Source organism: Symphalangus syndactylus, chromosome 17 (genome assembly GCF_028878055.3).
Source record: "Symphalangus syndactylus isolate Jambi chromosome 17, NHGRI_mSymSyn1-v2.1_pri, whole genome shotgun sequence".
In the NCBI taxonomy this organism is placed as follows: domain Eukaryota; kingdom Metazoa; phylum Chordata; class Mammalia; order Primates; family Hylobatidae; genus Symphalangus; species Symphalangus syndactylus.
In genome coordinates this window covers 18,222,722-18,235,778 of record NC_072439.2, presented here as the reverse complement: position 1 = coordinate 18,235,778, position 13,057 = coordinate 18,222,722, and the positions used below count along the sequence as shown (strand labels likewise).

Genomic DNA, 13,057 nt, shown 5'->3' with positions numbered 1-13,057 from the left:
CTATTTATGGGGGCTCCATTTCCATAGGTCATGGCTCCATTAGGTTATGGAGCCCCCATAAATACCATTGCTTTTGGGGCTGAGATTTCAATATATGAATTTTGGAAGATAAGAAACATTCAGACCATAGCAGATGGTGTATATATTCTTGTATCGATATCCATGCCAATATTAAACTTTTAAATTAGCCTACTTAAAGAGCTCTATTCACATGTTGCCCCCCTTTTTAGCGTGATCTCCTATGGATGAAATTTTAAAGCCAAATATATACTGTATGACTGTTTAGGTGTTATATGTATATATGTGCTTTATATACAAAAAGTAAAATTTTATATACCCCAAAGATACTATCCCTTTCCCACCCACTAGAGGTGATATTACTCGCTCTGAAATACTTGATTTAAGCCAAGGTTTCCCAGTCTAGGCACTAACAGCGTTTTGGGTCAGGTAATTCACTCGCAGTTGAGAACCTCTTATTAGTAGCCTATGACCATTTCCACATACTTCTCAGCAGGAGACTGACAAAGTTCACAGATTATCAATATGTTTAGACAATATATTATCAAAAGGACCAAACCAGATCATTAATAGTACAGCAATATCATACAGTAGCTAATTCAAAATTCTTATAACCCTTGTATGTATACAGATAAATATGCATTGCTTCAATTTAGCACTTCCCACTTACTTCAAGCTATAACAAAAGTAAATACATAAAGCAAACGAACACCACTTGAAAACACCACCAACATCCAATATATTTAAATTATTAGAAATAATCTGTTATATGTAAAATCATTAAATAAGATTCATGCACAGATTTTTTATTTTATTTTATTTTTTTTGAGACAGAATCTCCGTCACCAGGCTGGAGTGCAGTGGCATGATTTCGGCTCACTGCAACCTCTGCCTCCCAGGTTCGAATGATTCTTCTGCCTCAGCCTCCCAATTAGCTGGGATTACAGGTGCCTACCACCATGCCTGGCTAATTTTGTATTTTTAGTAGAGACAGGTTTCACCATGTTGGCCAGGCTGGTCTCGAACTCCTGACCTCAGGTGATCCACCTGCCTCGGCTTCCCAAAGTGTTTGGATTACAGGCATGAGCTACCGAGCCTGGCCCTCATGCACAGATTTTATGTTGGACAAGATATAAAGACTTCACTAAAAATAATTTTTGATCCCAAGAATTAGACTGGATTTCTATGTAGAAAAAGAGTGAAAACTATAAACATTCTTTGACATTTCTGAGTAAATTCTCTTGTAATTTGATTGTAAAATATTTAGTATATATTAATATTGCTAATAAATAGCTTATCTATTATTGATTGTTTTCTGAGAATTGTGTAGCATGTCTAAAATGTTATTGATCTTCATCTCTCTAGTAATATCATTTTTCTCCTATTTTCATATTTAAAAGAAGAGATTTCAAGAGTATTGGCAAGACACCTGAGGTCAGAAAGCTAATAAATGGCAGAGCTAGATTTGAACTCATAAGTGCCCAGCGGACTTTAAATCATGCGAGATCAACCAGCATTCTGCTCTGCCTACAGATATCTGTAGGGATTAAAAGACACTTAATATATTTCTCTGATCATGCCTTTTATAGGGTTCCAATATTAGAACTCTATTATTTCACATGCTCAAAAAATAAATAAAATTAGGATAAAACACTAAAAGAGAAACTCTATTTCAAATAAATAACATAATAACACTGAAGAGGAAGGAACAAATTAAGCAATATGGTCATTAACATAAATAGTAATAGTGGTGGGATATGAAGAAAATGAGGAGGATAGAAAGAAGGTTGGGGGGAAGGACAAAAGAAAATGAAAGAAACAAAAGAAAAATATAAGCTCTACCTTACAGTAGAATACTAAGCCATGAATCTAGAAGGAATCATGGGGTTAGAAATCACAACTTAACCCCCTTATTAGTTCAGGCAAGAATCATGAAGGACACTGAGACTATTAGGTGAATGTTTGTTGAGGAATGGGATATTCCATAGACCAACAAATCTCTCTACAAATTATTAATTACAAAGGGAAGTATAGATGTTCCTCAACTTATGATAGGGTTACATCCTAAAAAATCCATTGTAAGTCAAAAATATCTTAAATCAAAAAATGCATTTAATACCCTGAAAAATCCATTATGAAGTAAAAAAAAATGTAAGTTGAACCATCATTAAGTCAGAGACTGTATAATAAAATTATAGTGGAAAGAATCTCAAGATTATCATCTTAAATAAGAGGCCAAATTGACATTATGAACAACAGAACAAACCAATATTTTAGACTTCCTGATATGATGTACTGAGGACACAATATCACTTCTATAGTATTCCCGCCAAAAATTATATAAAGTAAATCTAATCAACAAGAGACAATAGATAAAAACCAAAATGAGGGACAGTTTTCTTCACAAATATCCAACTGCAGGAAGCATAACTGACCAAAAACCTCAGCTGCTATGCTCTGAAATCCATCACCACGTTGCACAGAGGCCAATCTCCCATGGGATGTTCCCAGCAAATACAACAGGATCCTAAGGCAAGCACATTTCTGGAGAGCAGGACTCCTTGATCCAGTGACTGTTTCCCCCATAGACTCCCTGATGGATTTGGTAAACCTTTCAGAGATTACAAGGCTAAATGATTGTTTTGCTCAATAATCTTTCTCAATATTTTCTACTCTGGCTCAGGTTTGCATCATGGTCTAATGGTTCTCCCAGTCTCCCCCGACTCACTGCCATTTACTGTCACAAAGCATTCACCCTAATAATATTCTTGTTTATTACATTTTGTCTTAACGTCTTGTTGTCCATTTCTTAGAGGACCAGGACAAATTCAGCATTCTTAAAGTACCCCTGTTGCCTTATCTACTCAAAATCCTTTTCCAACGGCAGCCATTAATTTATAACATCATATATCCATTTAGCGTGTTTTTGTACTTCAAAGAAAAGAAGTCATACAATTTTTACTATTTTGTGTCGGGCATAATTTCCTCAATATTTCTGTCCATGACATTCATCCATATAGTTGGGAGTTGATGGCTTTGATTCACTCTCATTGCTGGATTTTATTGCAGTGTCTAAATTTGCCATAATCCATTCTATTATTCATGAGCATTGGGTACTTTCCAGGTCTTGGTTCTTAAAAATAGTGTAACATAGTGTAAACATAGTACAACATATCTTTGCCTAAGTGTATGGATTCATTAATCTGGAGAATATGGATTGAACTAAAGGGCCATGGGATATGAATATCTCTAACTTTAGTGAGTACTTCCAAAAGTGCTCCAGAGTGATTGTACCAATTTTCACTCCAACCAGCAGTATGAAAGTATTGACATTTTGCAAACGGTTTTATCGCCTTTAAAATTTTAGACTTTACTGGTTAAAATGCAGAGATATCTTATGCTAGTTTAATTTGCATTTCCGTTATGACTAACGGGGTTTATTACTATTTCATGTGGTACTTGATTGTATTATTCCTTACCAAACCACTGACCACTGCATTCAGAATGGAAGGTGGTAGCTTCCTTATACATCATTGCCTCTGTAATATTATTCTCCTTTGCCCATTCTTCAAACTCCCTTATCATACCATCAGATTATAGTAACCAGTACATTTGTTAAATAAAATTTATGGAAGCCCATTGTTTTGGGCTGAACTCCTTCACTAGGCCCCAACAGACCAGACCAAAACGGAGTCTCTCATGCTAAGGTTCCATGTCACCTAACTGAAAATAAGTTATCTGATCTTTCAAGAAACAGGAGAGAGATGATAGCCAAATTCCCAAACAGGCCAGTTTTAGCTGAAATGATAAGGAAGACCCCTCTGTGTTAACCCTTAGAAGGAAAATAACCTAACTTGATGTTACTTAGCACACTTTTTTTGTATTGTGCTCTTTCCTTGTTCCTGTTCAAGCTACCTTACAAAAATCAACTGATCAGCCACGTTCAGTGGAACACTTATTTATCTTATAGATGGGATGCTGCCCAACTCGTGAATCACTAATAAAACCCAATTCAATCTTTAAAACTCAATTTGTTGAAACAATTTTTTGATATCTTCCTTCTTTCAGCATCTACTTCCCCTAAATTGAAATTCCCCTTTAATTCCTCGAAGATTTTCTTTCTCGGCTCAATGTTTACTCTTCCAACAATACTGTAATAATTGGACACGTTTAGTCTTCCAGGAGTTTTGCCTGTGGACTATTTTATCTGTGGACTATTTTACCTACAGAACGCAGCAGAGGGTAATTCGAGGTCTCAGGGTAGGAATCCACATTACCACTCCTGAAGTCGGTAACATGAACTTTGCTCTTCTGGGGGATGGAGGAGACGGTAGTCCAGAGCGCGGAGGGGTCTTAAACATCTCCAACACAAGACGGCGAGACAGTGGGAGGTGCTCTCCCTTGGCTTTCCAGGAAGTTTCCACAAGTTCCCCGGCGTCCTGGGCACTTCCGCTCAGGTGGCTATGGCAGGGAAGTTCTGGGAAGTGTAGTGCGCACACTTCTTGGAGTCTTAGGCACTTCCGCTCCTGGAGGGGAGGTTGCCGCCAATTTTTCCCTCATTGTGGTGAGTTGGTACAGCCTTTTCTACCCGTCTGAGCTCTTTCGGTAGGACACAGCCATCAATTTAGGGGAAAAGAGTCAGGGGCCTTGGGAGGCGTTCCCCTTAACTGAACCTCTGAGCGTTTGGGTCGAGGCAAGGTCGTCCATTCCCTGGTGTTAGGGTCTCCCGCGCGTGTTGCTTAAACTCTGTTCCTCTGATTTTTTTTTTCTTCTGTACAGTGCAATGATAGTAGTGCCTTCCTAATAAGGTGGTTTGAGAATTAAATGAGAAACTACAAAAAAAAAAAAAATTCCTAAAACAGTCCATGGGACGTGGTAAGTAGTTGTCTCTTGTTATTGATACTACTTAATTTCCTGGGAACTGCTTAGTTTCCTGAACTCTGAACGTGACATTGCGTCAGAGGTCCATTTGTATTTGATTTGGCTTTCTCTTTGATTCCTGTAGGGAGCGGAATAGTCCCTGACCCTTTCTAACCTTTTTTTTTTTTTTTTTTTTTTTTTTTTTTTTATGGAGAGTGTCGCTCCCCGCATTGTTTGGGGGAGCAAGGAGAAAGGAAGGAGTAGAGATGGGAGCATATTTCTGTGTTTTCTCAAGGACAGAAATTGTTGTATTTCCCTGCTTTTTTTTCTCTCCCTGACCTAGCTTCCCACAAGGACTGCATTTCTTTTTCCACCATTGTCACTGAATGGTTCTGTTTGATAATTGCTAATGTTCTAGAAATTATGAGTTGAAAACATCAAGGACTAGCCACTGCCACTGCCAGCTATCAGATGTTGTGGGGTTTTTCCCCCCTCCACACTTTTATCATATCTATATCTTTATTTTTCCCCAAAGCATCTGAAATTAAGCCATAGAGATGGCATTTCCTTAGCCTTTAAAATTTAAGTATGTTTTCTTTTTTTTTTTTGAGATGGAGTCTTGCTCTGTCGCCCAGGCTGGAGTGCAGTGGCGCAATCTCGGCTCACTGCAAGCTCCGCCTCCCGGGTTCACGCCATTCTCCTGCCTCAGCCTCTCCGAGTAGCTGGGACTACAGGTGCCCACCACCACGCCCGGCTAATTTTTTGTATTTTTAGTAGAGACGGGGTTTCACCGTGGTCTCGATCTCCTGACCTCGTGATCCGCCCGCCTCGGCCTCCCAAAGTGCTGGGATTACAAGCGTGAGCCACCGCGCCCGGCCTAAAATTTAAGTATGTTTTCTAAGAACAAGAACATTCTCTTTCATAATCAGATTCATGATCAAAATCAGAAAAAGGGTTATACTGATAACATGTTATTTAACCTACACGCCATATTTAAATTTACTCTGTTTTTAATTTAAATTCCTTGTAATTGATTTTCCTCCGGTTTAGCCCACTTTTATGAATTGTTTTTAACTGTCACGTTTCTCCTGTCTCCATTAATCTGGCCTGATTCTTCAGCTTTCTCTTTTTGCTCATGGTGTTTTCGATACTGTTTTAATGTATGGATATACTGCATTTTCTATATCAATAGTAATCAAAAGTAATGCCATTTTTAATAGCCACACGTAAAATCAAATACCTAGGAATTAACCAAAAAAGTTAAAGTTGTCTATAATAAAAACTATAAAACACTGACAAAAAAATTGAAGAGGACACCAAAAAATGGAAAAATGTTCCATGTTTATGGATTGGAAGAATCAATAATGTTAAAATGTCCATACTACCCAAGCAATCTACAGATTCAGTGTAATCTCTGTTAAAAATACCAATGACATTCTTCAGAGAAATTAAAAAGCCTCAAATTTATGTGGAATCACAAAAAAACCGCAGAATAATTGAGGCTATCCTAACCAAAAAGAACAAAACTGACTTCAAATTATACTACAGAGCTATAATAACCAAAACAGCATAGTACTGGCATAAAAACAGACACAGAGACCAATGGAACAGAATGGAGAACACAGAAACAAATCCACACACCTACGGATAACTAATTTTTGACAAATGTGCCAAGAACACATATGAGGAAAAGACAATCTCTTCAATAAATGATGCTGGGAAAACTGGATATCCATATGCAGAAGAATGAAACTAGATCTCTATTTCTTACCACATAAAAAAGCAAATCAGAATGGATTAAAAACTTAAATCTAAGACCTCAATCTATGAAACTAATAAAAGAAAACTTTGGGCCAGGCGCAGTGGCTCATGCCTGTAATCCTAGCACTTTGGGAGGCTGAGGTGGGTGGATCATGAGGTCAGGAGATCGAGACCATCCTGGTTAACATGGTGAAAACCTGTCTCTACTAAAAATACAAAAAATTAGCCTGGCGTGGTGGCGGGTGCCTGTAGTCCCAGCTACTTGGGAGGCTGAGGCAGGAGAATGGCATGAACCCAGGAGGCGGAACTTGCAGTGAGCCGAGATCGTGCCACTGCACTCCAGCCTGGGCGACAGAGTGAGACTCCACCTCAAAAAAAAAAAAAAGAAAAGATTTGCAAGAAAAAAGAATTATTTGACAAATGTATAAACAATATTTGAATAGTGAGGGAAAAGGCCAAAAAGCCATTGGTACAGTAGAAAAAAGGTTTGAACAATTTACCAATAATGATAATAATAATAATAATAATAATGGCCTTTGAAAATATGAAAAGATGTTCTATTTCACTTACAATACAGGAAATGTAAATTAAAATTACATCGGCATACTATCAGTTTTAGCCTCATATCATCAGGTTATACTAAACATTTTCCTCTTTTCAGTTCTCTACTGATCCTCAAGCAGTAATTTCTTGTTAGTTCCTTGAAGATTTTATCTCCACCTTTGTTCACTCTCCAGTAATACTTCTGTAATAATTGGGGATATTTCGATCAGGAAATCATTGTTTATGTAATATTTTTGCTTGAAGCCTCAAGAGAAAGGTAAGGACGACACTCAGTGCAGTAGTCCATATTACCACATAGGCGTTTCGGATGGGGGATTCTCTTCTCCGGGGACTTGGAAGAAGTGTGGTCAAGAAGCTATGTGTAGTTGCAACACTTCCCCCTGGAGGGTAAAACTGCGGACGTTTAGTCCTTGGGCATTCTGGGAAGTGTCCTAAAGGTCGGTGGAGTTGCGGGCACTTCCGGTCAAGCAGGCGGATCCGGGGAGTTCTGGGAAATGTAGTCCAGACGCTCTGTGGAGTCGCGGGAGCTACGGCTGCGGGAGTTACCCTTTATTCTGTGATAGTTTGAGCTGTTCTGCGTCTCGCAGGCCCTTCTGAATTTCCTGGACCTATTCTCGGAACCCTCAACGAGCTAGCAATAGATTTAGAGGAAAGGAAGCACCGTCGGAAAGCAAAGGTTTGGAAGGGTGAGGGCGGCGGTTTGCGATCCCTGCGGCAGAGCCTTCTTGCGTTTAGGGCTGTCCTAGCGTCCCGGGGGACTCGGTCCTGTCACGTTTTGCCTTATCTGGGGGTTTCTGGGGCTCTCAGCTCGACCAGTCCGCCTCCCTCCACTACTGGCGTGGGGCCGATTCCCCCGGTACAACGTTGGGGTGTTAATCTCCCTGGGCCTCTTTTCGCTTTTCTTTAAATGGGAGATATTAAGACCTTCCTAATAGAATTGTCTTGGGAATTGAAAGAGGTAATATAAAAGAGTCTTAAAACAGTTTCTGTTATAATGAATGGCGATCTCTTGTTAATTTCCTGAGAAACGATCAGAAATGGTGGTGTCAGAGCTCCAGCTGGCTCTTCTCTCTGATCCCTGCAGAACGCTGGAAAATTCTGAACACTCTCTGATCTCTTATTTAGGAAAAGGAGGGGTATCTCCAATTTCCACAGAAGGAGGGGAGGGTCTTGACTGTTTTGTCAAGAGTGGTGACACAACCGTGGTATTTCGCAGCATTGTTTCCGCATCCTGACTTCTCTAAAAGGATTGCTTGGAGGTAGATGGAGTGACTCCTTGACTACTGACAACAACGCTCCACACGAGTGTGACTTGTCATTTTTCTTTTACAGTAATGTTCACATCTATTGTAGGATGCTGTAATCGGGCATGGGCATTGATAAGAAAGTCTTAATTGCTATCTTCAGTTCTAAGGGCTTTATACAAAGAAATTCATGTACACCACATGGTAGTTCTGTGGAGAGGTACTGCCATTTCGTCTATTAAAGATGAGAGTGAGACAAAGGGAGCAGGAGTTATTTGCCCATAGTTGCCCAAGTAATAAGAAGTGGAGCTGGGGTTGGAACCTTTGCAGTCCAGGTCAGAGCCCAAGCTGATAATTTCTTGGATACATTCTCACTGAGGTAGAGGAACTAGCTGGAATCAGGTGGGGAAAGCAAGTTAGGACTTGATTGAAGGGACCTTGAGAGCAAGGCTCATGGGCTTGGACTCCTCTAGGAGTCCTTTAAAACTTTACCAACTATTTTGTTTCATTTATTACACATATTTTGTATTCTTATAGAACCATATCATTATGGAGCATTCAGAAATTACAGAAATATGACAAGAAAAAAAGCTTAATTACCTCTGAATGCAGGACATAAAGATAGTAACCATTAAGCTTATTTTTATTTATTTATTTAATTCATTTAAAAATTTTTTGAGACAGAGTCTCACTCTCGTTGCCCAGGATGGAGTGCAGTGTCATGACCTCGGCTCACTGCAACCTCTGCTTCCCGGGTTCAAGCAATTTTCCTCCCTTAGCCTCCCAAGTAGCTGAGATTATAGGCACACACCACCCTATCTTTTAGTAAAAACGAGTTTTCACCGTGTTGGCCAGGCTAGTCTCGAACTCCTGACCTCAGGTAATCTGCCCACCTCAGCCTCCAAAAGTGCTGGGATTACAGGTGTGAGCCACTGTGCCCAGCCGTTAAGCTTTTTTTTTTTTTAATGTTTGTTGCCTTATTACAAAGGATATTACAAAAGCTACAGGTGAAGAGATGCATAGGGCAAGGCATGTGGGAAGGGGTGCAGAGCTTCCATACCTTCCTGGGTATGCCACTCTCCAGGAACCCCCATGCATTCAGCAATCCAGAAGCTCTCAGAATCCAGTCCTCTTGGTTTCTTATGGAAACTTCATTGCATAGACACGATTGATTAAACCATTGGCCACTGGTGATCAGCTTAACCTTTAGCCCTTCTCCCTTCCCAGAGGTTGGGGAGTGGGGCTGAATGTCCCATGCCTTTACTCTCTAACTATGCCTTGGCCTTTCAGGTGACCAGCCACATCCTGAAACTACCTAGGGGTTGCCAGCCATCACTCAATTCATGAGTATACAAAAGATCAATTTGGAGATTCTAAGGATTTTAGTTGTATGCCAGGAGACATGTTAGAGACCAAATATGCATTTAGGTTATCACTGTACATACCCATCTTTGAACCCAGATCCTCTTACATAAAAAGGATATACAACTCAGCCAGGCATGGTGGCTCACACCTGTAATCCCAGCACTTTTGGGAGGCTGAGGTGGGTGGATCACGTGAGGTCAGGAGTTCGAGACCAGCCTGGCCAACATGGGGAAACCCCATCTCTACAAAAAATAGAAAATTAGCCAGGTGTGGTGGCACACGCCTGTAGTCCCAGCTACTCGGGAGGCTGAGACAGGAGAAGCGCTTGAACCTGGGAGGCAAAGGCTCCAGTGAGCCAAGATTGCCCCACTGTACTCTAGCCTGGGCGAGACAGAGTGAGACTCCGTCTCAAAAAAAAAAAAAAAAAAAAAAAAGGATATACAACTCAAAAGATACCACCACATTACCAGAATCCCATTCAGTCACATTAATAAGCCCAGTCCAGTGGGTGAAGCCACTCAGGTTTGCCGGCTTCCATTTGATATAAGGTTCTAAAAGCAGGAGTGGTCTTAGCAAACATATAGCTTCACCATTTCAGGCATCTGGTATAACTGAGCTAAGAGACAGTGTCATCTTAAGGTATTAATATAATATTGGAGTTCTCTCAATTCATAACTCATTTATTCATTCCTTTACCCTCAGCTACCGTTCCTCCTTCTTTCCATTAATACACGAACTTTTTCACCTTTGGAAGGGACGTTAGAATCACCACTGTGCTGGTCTAGACTGCAGACAGCAATACTGGTCTAGCAAATGCCTCCTCCTCAGTTCACCTCCATTCAGATAGGGTAAGGTTACTTAGGTGCAGAATAGTGGACTGTTTTTGCCATCAGGAAATACAGCTACTTTCACTGTTAGCCCAATTTTGCCAGATGGGGTGAAGGCACAACCCATCCCCATCGGACCCTCAGGAATTCTGACATAAGTTTTAGAAAGTTAGTTATGGTTTCTTGCTTAGGAATCATCCCGGCTTCCAACACTTGTAGTTGTACCCCTGATCCTGTGACCACTACATCAGGTATGGGGAAAAAAATTGAGGTAATATGGGGAAGAAGGAAAAAAAAAGTATAATCATTATACCGGTGTTCTCCTCCCTTGGCAAGAATTGCACAGTCATCCCAGCCTCCTTTCCCACCAGGTCTTCCCCAGATCAACCAGAAAAACAGAGAAATTGCTATCCCACTGACATTGAGTATGAGCACACACTTGCGAAGGTGTGTAAGCCAGCCCTGATGCTTTTATCTCTTTGTTTTAGAAAATCAATGTTTTAATTGCCTGTTCCACTTCACTATCAAACTATTACTCTGAGGAGGATCACTCTCTATTCATTGCTGGACATTGTGGGCTATATATCTAGTGTGTTTCTTGGTCTTCTTTCTTCTTTTTTTTAATAGCACTCTGAACATTTGCATCTTCCACCATATAAGCAAAACCCAGTCAAGAATCAGTGTCTACTGCTGTCAAGACCCATCTGTAGCCTCCCAGGGCTACCAGCATCAGTCTCACTTGCCAGCTACACTCAGGTCCTTCCCACCAGGGAATCTGTTTCACAGCCATCTTCACTCTGTCACTTTCACTTACAAACAGAACAGTTTTCATCTGCATTTTGTGCCTCAGAGGGTACAAGAACATGTCTCGATTTAGTCCATCTTTGCACTGCTGCACTACTCCCATATCCACCAATTTCACGGACCCAGGCAGCCACTGCAAGGGAGCACATGAGGATATCTGCTTGTTGATTCAAAACCTGAAGGGGGCTCTGCTGATGAGCATCAACAGGTCCTTTAATGCACACCCCCCACTTCAAATTTCCAAAAGTTCATGCCTCACCTGGGCATCCCTTTAATAGACCAGATCTCCACTGCTCTCCTGTCTGAGTGTATGGCCAGACCATTTGCCACTGCCCATGAGTCAGTAAAAATCTCAAAATGGGTTTCTACCACCGTTCAGTTTTTCATCACTGCTAGGAAAACAGCGTGTAATTCAGTGCACTGAGCTGATTTGCTTTTACCTTCTTTGATCAGAGTGGCATCCTTCCAAATCAGACGTTCATTCACTTTGGAACTGCCATTCACAAACTGAGCAGTTCTTTGTTGGTCAATTGAGAGTTGTTTATAGCTTCTCACACAGTTCCAGAGTCAGTCTCCAGGTAACATGATTCTGTATAAACTATTTCCATTTTATTATGGAACTCTTCTGGGCACTGCCATCCCCAGTAGAATGTTTTCCTGACATTACCTAAGAGAGCATAGGTATTTCAGGTGTCAAGATTTTTTAATGTCCTTCAGTCATAGGGTTAGCCTCAGTTAATGCTCCATAGCGGGTAGTAAATACTCTTCAAGACAAAATTCTCTAGTCCAAAGTCTCAGTAGTTGTCACTAGAAGGCACTCACAGGCTTCTGTTGTAAGCCCCAGGCTACATTCCACACGGGGCTATCAAACAGAATTTGTCCATACCAGCACTTCAGATTCTATTCTACACTGTGCGGACTCAGGCAATCTTACTGGTTCCCATTTAGCGTGTCCAACTAATATTGCTTGAAGGGTAGATTTATATGCCTTCTGTTTTATAATACTAGTCAGGAGAAACATTCCCTAGTCAGATACAATGTCCATTCCCATAAAACATTTAGGTAAAGAAGATACAACTTCTTAATATAAAGTCTGTTTAAATAGTCCAACTTTCATAATCATATCAACCGTTAATTTTTTTTTTTTTAGACGGAGTCTGGCTCTGTCGCCCAGGCTGGAGTGCAGTGGTGCAATCTCGGCTCACTGCAAACTCCGCCTCCTGGGTTCACACCATTCTCCTGCCTCAGCCTCCCGAGTAGCTGGGACTACAGGCGCCCACCACTACGCCTGGCTAATTTTTTGTATTTTTAGTAGAGATGGGGTTTCACCATGTTAGCCAGGATGGTCTCGATCTCCTGACCTCATGATCCGCCCGCCTCGGCCTCCCAAAGTGCTGGGATTACAGGTGTGAGCCACCGCGCCTGGCCAACCCTTACATTTTTATGTTCTGGTCCCAGGAACTTTCCCACCGCCTGCCCCCCCAACACTCCCCCTAACCATTTTGTCCTCTCTTATGCGAAACGCTGAGAGTCCGCTGGAGGGGTTTGAGCCAAAGGACCCTGGCTCTTTTGTCAATCTTTATCTTGACTAATCTACTTGACTACTGCCCCCAA

General features: G+C 41.0%; 1 protein-coding gene across 2 annotated transcripts in view; it reads left to right on the top strand.

Annotated features, from left to right (window-relative positions):
- The window catches only part of ZNF155 (zinc finger protein 155), a 71,102-nt gene that overhangs the window by 16,715 nt on the left and 41,330 nt on the right, over positions 1 to 13,057 (top strand). The window contains exon 1 of one of the 2 annotated variants that reach the window (XM_063620951.1): positions 7,720 to 7,879. The exons of the other annotated variant lie outside the window; for it this stretch is intronic. The gene's annotated coding sequence lies outside the window, so the exon portion shown is untranslated. Of the gene's footprint in view, positions 1 to 7,719; positions 7,880 to 13,057 lie in introns of those variants that run through there. 2 annotated transcript variants of the gene reach the window in all.